The 7576-nt window shown below is 40.6% G+C and overlaps 1 non-coding gene across 1 annotated transcript; it reads left to right on the forward strand.

The window, feature by feature from the left end:
• Positions 1-2833: 2833 nt before the first annotated feature.
• LOC119059274 (small nucleolar RNA SNORA31) lies at positions 2834-2963 on the forward strand. Its single transcript, XR_005084388.2, has one exon. It is a non-coding gene; the product is annotated as a small nucleolar RNA SNORA31 (small nucleolar RNA).
• The last annotated feature ends 4613 nt before the right edge of the window (positions 2964-7576 follow it).

Raw genomic sequence — 7576 nt, forward strand, 5'->3', positions numbered from 1 at the left:
CAGTAGTGTTCACTGCAAATTGAATGGGAATATAGCATTTTAACTCAACATGATTGAAGCTTTTATTTCATTTAACTGTCTAGTTTGCTGTGTTGGAAAGTGTGTTTATAGGATGTGTTCCTAGCATAAAAGCCTTCACAATGAGAAAAAGGGGAAAGTTATTTTAATTGAAGAAATTATTTTTAAAAATAGATCATGTACTAGACTATAAAGAAAACATCAATAAATCTCCTAAAGCACAAAGTACACAGACATAGTCTCTGGCCACAGAACAATAAAATTACAAATTAGGAACAAACAGTTAAACAAAAATTTCCCACCCACTTGGAAGTTTAAAAATACTCTTCTACAGATCTCTAGGGCATACAAGGGGAAATAAGACCGCGATTACAGAGTATTTAGAAAATAGGAAGAATGAAAACACTGCAAATCAAAACTCATGAGGTACGGCTGAAGCTATATTTGAGAGGCACATGCATCAGTAAGGGGTGAACTGCAACACCAGCGGTGGCAGCCACGGCCGATGCCTACGTGCTGTGTGCTATCCCAGCAGTTTTATGTGTGTCAGCTCATGGAAACCTCCCACTAACCTGGAGGTAGATTCTATTATTTTCATCCTTATTTTACAGAGAAGCAAATTGAGACAAGGAGGGATGAGTGGTTTGAGGAAGATCATGCAGTTAGGCCCTGTGCTGTGCCAAGCAATGTTTCCTGCAGGCATGGTGGTAATGATAGTGACCTAGACGGGCAAAGCCATGCTCTCTACAGCTCCTCATTGCTGCTGGGCTGGAGTGGGTTCCGGCTCTCTATGCAGTCTCCACTGAGACCTTCCTGTCTGGGAGGGGTGGAAGGCCTCTTTGCTGCTCCAAACTTGGCCTCATTACTGCTGGGTGCTGGAGAAAGCCCTGAAGTTCCACTTGAGCTTCTCTCACAGCACCCCATCTGGGAGGTGAAGGGGGTCCTGTGACTTCCTGTGGGTCAGAAGTCCAGGGTCCCTCTGTGGTCCCCATTGGTACTAGGGAGGGGGGTGGAAGGAGTGTGCGTCATTACTGCCTGGTGGTAATGAAAACCCAGCTAATCTACTTGTTCTATCTGAGGCCATCTCAGCAGGTGTGCTGGGCACCTGGTACAGCCTAGCAGAGGGGTGAAGTCCAGGCTTCCTGCTGTGACTTTGCTGGCATGGGTGGGGGTATGGCCACAGTTTTTTTCTGTGGTTTTGGCTGGAGTGGAGCAGTTTAGACAATTCTAAAAGTTGTCTATTTTGCTAGGCTGACCCTTTCCTGGCTCTTTGGCTCAACAGAGCAGGCTTTTGTTGGGGCTTTTTAGTCTGCACCTGTCTGTGTTTGCCGACTGCCAGCTTCTTCAGCTCAAGTCTAGAAAAATAGAAAGCAAACAAAGAAACAAATAACACAGGAAACTAGCCACTGTGTCTTTCCTCAGGTCCCCAAGTCCTCAGCTGGTCTGCCTTCCTCTCTTTACCTTTCAGGCTTATGTTTTCTTTTCTATGTAATGCCCAAGGGGTTTAGTTTTACTGAGCTGGAGGAATATGAAAAAGTATTTCAGGTTCATCTTCCCAGAAGCAGTCTCCCATTTTTGTGCTGAGGGAAAAAAAAAACCAACCCCGACAGCCTGTGCCCATTCTTAGAGCAGGAGAAGAAACAAAATGTCAGAGAATCACTGACAGTGTTGGGTAGAGGGAAAAGGGGCAGGATGGCATGCACAAGTGGACAGGGTAACCTTAAAAATGAATGAGGATAGTTCACCCAAAGTCACAGGAGGGAAAGCTGAGACTGTATTACAAGTGCAAGAAGTTTGGTGGGTTTGGTAGTGGGTGGACGAGGAAGCTCTCTGGTGTCAGACTCCATCCTCCCAGTGAAATACAAAGGGAATCCATCTATTGAGCAAGGCGTGGGGTCAGGAGAGATTGATGGTGTGCAGAGAGGGTGGTACAGTGACCTGACTGGAGAAATACACAGGAGTGGGATTGCTGACCATACTGGAGCCAGTGGCTTAGTTGCTTATTTTCCTCCAAAACCAGGAACAGTGTAGGCAGATAGATGTGAATTTAATTAATAACGGTTGTGAGCTCAGATCAGATGTTAAACAGGGAAAGACACATGGAGAAGAAGGGTGTAAGAGACTGATTGTGGTGGTGGAACACAGTATCAGCACTGCAGCGTGGCACAACTCTTCAAGGCACTTTTTACGTTGTATTTGGTAACAGAGAGCATTGCAGAGACTCTAATCTGGATGAGGATGCACCTGAGCAAGTGGACAGTGAGCATTTGGGGGTGACTGGATTCAGAATCCTAACAGGGCTGAAGAATTGTGAAAGGGGGACTGATCAACATTGGAGGCACTCAGAGACAGCAGGTGATGGCCACAGAAAAGGCATCTGAAACTGAGACTTAGGAGGTGAAACATGGCAGAAGTAAAAGGTGCTGAGGTACAAGAAGGGTGGATGGAAGACCCTGGGCAAAGCAGATACCCTCCACAACCTTCCTGCTGACAAAATAAAATTGATGAATAAAATATAGAAATATATTTCTAAGTGCACCAATTAACTAGTAAAGTCAAGTCAAAATGATTTCAAAGCAAGGCCCTACTGAGAAGTTCTAGACACTGATTCTGACTTTGGTGCTGAGGACTTTTGACAAATCACAAGATTTGGGGTTCCAGTGTTCACAGCCTGGTGAGAGATGGATGATGGGTGACAAAGCCTGGGTCCAGCCCAAAGACAGCATCTTACGTAAAGCTCCAAAGGGCCTACCAGAAATCAAACTGCCCTCACAGCAGACAACAAGGACATTTGCTTATCTTAAAACATAGCACATAGCATCCACTGATAGACCTTGAACAATCTAACATTGTTCTTTTGGTTTGCACTGGGATGCGAAAGGAAAAAATCCATGTGCTTTCTGCCTGTCTTTGTGGCAGCCCAGATTGAATAGGGGACTACATCTGCAGAAAAGTTTTAAAAAAAGATAGCACTGGTTGAAGGGGAAGGAAAATCTTTTCTGAATGTTTCTACCTATAAGCTAACTGTGATGTGAGTTCTGCCACCTGAGTTACACTACCGCATGCTCTGGAAAAACTTTAAGCTGAGAATTTTGTTAAAAGTACCCATTGTTTAGCAGTACCCATGGGCACCTGGCAGAAGTAAATATAAATCCTTTTAAAATGAACTCCCTTCCATCTACACTTCAAAGAATTCCCATGGAAAAATGAATCCACAGTTAAAAAAAAAAGGCATCATGACTGATACTCAACAAAAGTAACAAGCAACTGACTATCACCAGCAAAAATGTTAGTCAGATATTGGGAATATCAGATGGTACAAATTTGTATGCAATTTATAATGATTAGAGAGGCAGACACTAAAGAAACATCATTTGCAGGAGATAATTATTACATAGAAAATATAAAAGAATCTACATATAAATTAGAATGGAGAATTTTTGGTAAATTTGCTACATACAAGGTCACTATTTTAAAAATGCATTTCTATACACCACCAACAATTAGAATATATAATAAAACATTATTTGTGGAACTATCAAAAATATTAAATATCTAATAATAAATTTTAACAAATATGAGTAAGACCTTATACATAACATAAATTACTGAGAAAAATGAAAAGATACTTAAGCAAATGGAAAGAGATACTATCATCATGGATAGGAAGATTCATTATTATAAAGTTGTCACTCCTTTTCAAATTGACCCATAGATTTATTTAATTCCATTTAAAATCCCAACAAGATATTTATTTTGGCATGCAGGCATTGAGGAATTGATAGAGGAACTTGGAAAGCTGATTCTCATATGTATCAGAGCTGACACAGAAAGGCAGTTGAGAAAGTCCAGGCTTTAAATAAATGATGCTGAAGGTAACTAGTTATTCGCATAGAAAAAAAATTATTCTGAACCCTTACCTCATACCACATGCAAAAAAAATCAATTCTGGGTGGATGAAAGACTATTAGGTAGAGCTTTAAAACTTTGAAGATGATATAGGAGAATGTCCTTTTCACTTATATGAAGGGAAGGGTTTCTGAGGTCAGAAAAACACAGACAGTAGAGGAAAATATTATATCAAGTTTCTGGCTATATTACTAAATACAAAAAAGGTTTAAACTCTTCCCAATTTAATTTACAGGATTGAAACAATCCCCAACAAAACCCTAATGAAGATTTTTTAAATTGAGAAACAATTCTAAAGTTCACATGGAAGAATAGTTCACAATTCTATCAAATAGAGCTATTGACAGAATTCTGAAAATTAAGAATGAAGAAGTTAGTCCTGGACAGTTTGCTCAGTTGGTTGAAGCAACATCCCCCTGGCACACATCTAGGTTGCAGGTTCGATTTCTGGTTGGGGCACACATAGGAGGCAACCAGTCAATTTTTCTTTCTCACACAGATGTCTGTCTGTCTCTCTCCCCCGCCCTTCCCTTCCTCTCTCTTTCTTTCTCTCTAAAATCAATGAACATAGTCTTGGTTGAGGATTTAAAAAATAATTGTAAAAAAGAATTAAGAGGATAGATTTGCTGTAATGCATACTAAAACTATGATGAAGAAACAATCATTGAACCACTATAGTACAGTCAAACCGGAAGCTCTTAAACGTGCAACAGGAAGTGGTCAAACATCTCTTACTACTTTTGAAAACAGTGTATGATGAAGGAAATAATGGTAATAGAAAAAGTGATGAATTGTTTAACAAACTATGTTTAAATAATGGCTAAGGAATAGTAGTTAATTTTTCACCTTAAACTGTTTTCAAAATAAATTTAACTATATTTATTAAAAATAAATTAAAGTAAAAATTAAAAGCATTAAAAAGAAGGAACACAAAATAGGAAACAAATACATGATAGTGTGTGTAAGTCACTAAATCCAGACTCTGATGACCAACTGATAGTTTTGACTACCAATCCTTTTTCTTCCTTTCACTTTTTTGGCTTCCTATGATACACACAGCCCTGAATTTTCTGTCACTTTGGCCACTACTTCTCCAATTTCCTTGCAGAACTGTCTTCCTCTGGAGGCTACTAAACGTTTGAGTTCCTCAGGGCCCATTCCTTCTCCACACTGTCTCCCAAGGTACTTACATCCATACCCAGGGCCCCAATTACCACCTCGATGCAGGTGACTAAATTTAACTCTAGCCCAGTTATTTCTTTCTCATCAGAATGTTAGTTAGGGTCCCTGAAAGAAACAGGTGGCACACTCAAGATGGGTGATTAAGGAGATTTTTTGTTTTTGTTTTTTGTAAAGTAATTTTTGTATTGTTGTTCTATAACAGTTGTCCCAATTTCCCCTTATTGCTCTCCCTTGACCCACCCACTCCCTGCTCCCATAGTTAAGAGGTCATTTACAAAGGATTTGGAGAAAGCAACAGAGCATATTGATACTGTATTTCAGGGATCTATTACTGCCTTGCCCTAAAGAAGTAAGGAGGTAGAAATGATCCCTTGAAGAAAGAGTAAAGGGGAAAAGGTGGGAGGAAGAAGGGCAGAGGAAGGAGGAGGCAAAGAAGGAGGATTTGAAGGCACAGTGGAAAGAGGAGGAGGTAGGGAATGGAAGCAGGAGGGGAAGGGGAAGAGAGAATGTGGGGTGTAGACAATGTGCAATGAACAGTCAGCCTTCACTCTCTCCCTTTAGTCTTCTGCCTGTACCTCCCATTGGCTGAATCCAAGTAGAAGCCAGAGGACATGGGAGGCAGGCACTAGGATACATGGAATCTTGGTGCATTCCATACAGGCCAGTCTCTCTGGCCATGAAGCAGAGCAGAGAAAGGCAGAGAATGGTTCCAAATGGGTAAACAGAAGATATCTACCGGATACTCACCTCCTACTTGGCTTCTTCTCTAGAACATTCCAAGGATATTTCAAACTCAGTGGGTCCAAAATGAAACACATCAACTGCCCACTCTATAGCCTCTCCTCTGAAAAAACTAACAAAAAACCAAACTGGTCCACTGCCAGTGTTTTTGATGCCACCAAATGATATCAGTGTCAGATCTGTATTGTCATAACCATGTAGAAATGGATTGAAGTAGGGCAAGGGTTGGTGCTAACAGATCCCTAAGGAGGCTATTCCATTAGTCCAGGCAGAAGGAGTAGTAGAATGGGCCAAGGAAGCATTGGTAAAGATGGGCATAAATGCATGGATTGACATGGATAGATTGAAGGAGATACCTAGAAAGCAAAATCTATAGGACTTAGTATTGGGTTGGACATTGGAGGTAAAGGTACTGTACTGTGGTTGCCAAAGACGACACCTCTAATGATTTCCCATAGATCTTAGGGAAGAGGTGCAACTCCTTAACATGGGCTTAATATTGGTCATATTAAGCATGGTCAGCATTCCCCCTTTCTACCTTCATCTTACACCAGGCCCCCTTAGGATGTGGGCTGCATTTACATTCTGTTAGTCCATCTATCCTATGCTTCCTCCTGAGGACCTTACTCTTACTCTAGCTGCCCAACTTCTCTTTATCATTGATAGCTAATCACCATTCCACAAGAAAGCTCCCTCTGGTTTCCCTAACTAGACTTAATCCTCCTGTTAAAGCCCCCATAGGTTGTGACCTTCCCTTTGTGGGATCATTCCATTAGCAGTGCACACTCATTTGTGTGGCTTTTCAGTTAATATCTAACCCATTCTCAATCCCCTGCTAGGGTATAAACTCCATGAGGGCAAGAGCTGTGTCTTTATTGACTCATTGCAAAGTCTTATTGCCTCTAATAGTGCCTGGCACTGTGCAGTTCACACACACACACACACACACACATGCATGCACACTCACACACACTTTTTTCTGTTTCTAGTGAATGAATGAATAAAAGTAAAAGCAATGGAATATAGTTAAATCACAAAGAAAAACACTGATAGATTTAATAGATCTAACTAATAATCTTCACATTAAACAAGAGTAAAGAGCAAATGACAAGCAAACTTGGAGACATTCATAATATAAAGACAAGTAAGATTATATCCTCAGTAGGGTTTCTGCCACATCAACAACAAAATACGAATAATACCCAACAAGAATGAACAAAAACTAAACAAAACTCCCCACAGAACAGAAAGCGTTATGACAACATTTCACTGTAAAAATTGGAACTCAAACTCAAACTGGCCTAAACAATCAGTCAATGTATTTTTTTCCTGTAAGGAGAACAGGATGATTTCTCTCAGGAATAAGATGGTACCTAGCCACTACTGGAAGCAACAAGCTTTCCTGATCACATCCATCAAAGGAGAAATGCATTTTCTTTCCTCCCAATGAAAGACAAGTCCTTCTCTTGCCTTACCGAGTCAATTTAGGAACAAGCTGGATCAAATCTGCTGTCAGAGGAATGCTTTCTGACTTTGAACCATTCACTACTAGCAGGAGAGATTGGATTACCATCCTTGGTTTATGTTAATCAAGACCCATTCCTAATGCTGGGGTTAGTTCCAGAAACAACATTTATGTTGAGAAGTAAATACAATGTCCTCTAATACTAACCACAACTGGAGAGGAGAAGTGGTCAACCTTAGGAGTGCGGAAGACAAAGAAAAA

The sequence above is a fragment of the Artibeus jamaicensis genome, unplaced genomic scaffold, assembly GCF_021234435.1.
Source record: "Artibeus jamaicensis isolate MK-2021 breed Jamaican fruit bat unplaced genomic scaffold, CSHL_Jam_final contig_923, whole genome shotgun sequence".
NCBI classification, from domain to species: Eukaryota; Metazoa; Chordata; class Mammalia; order Chiroptera; family Phyllostomidae; genus Artibeus; species Artibeus jamaicensis.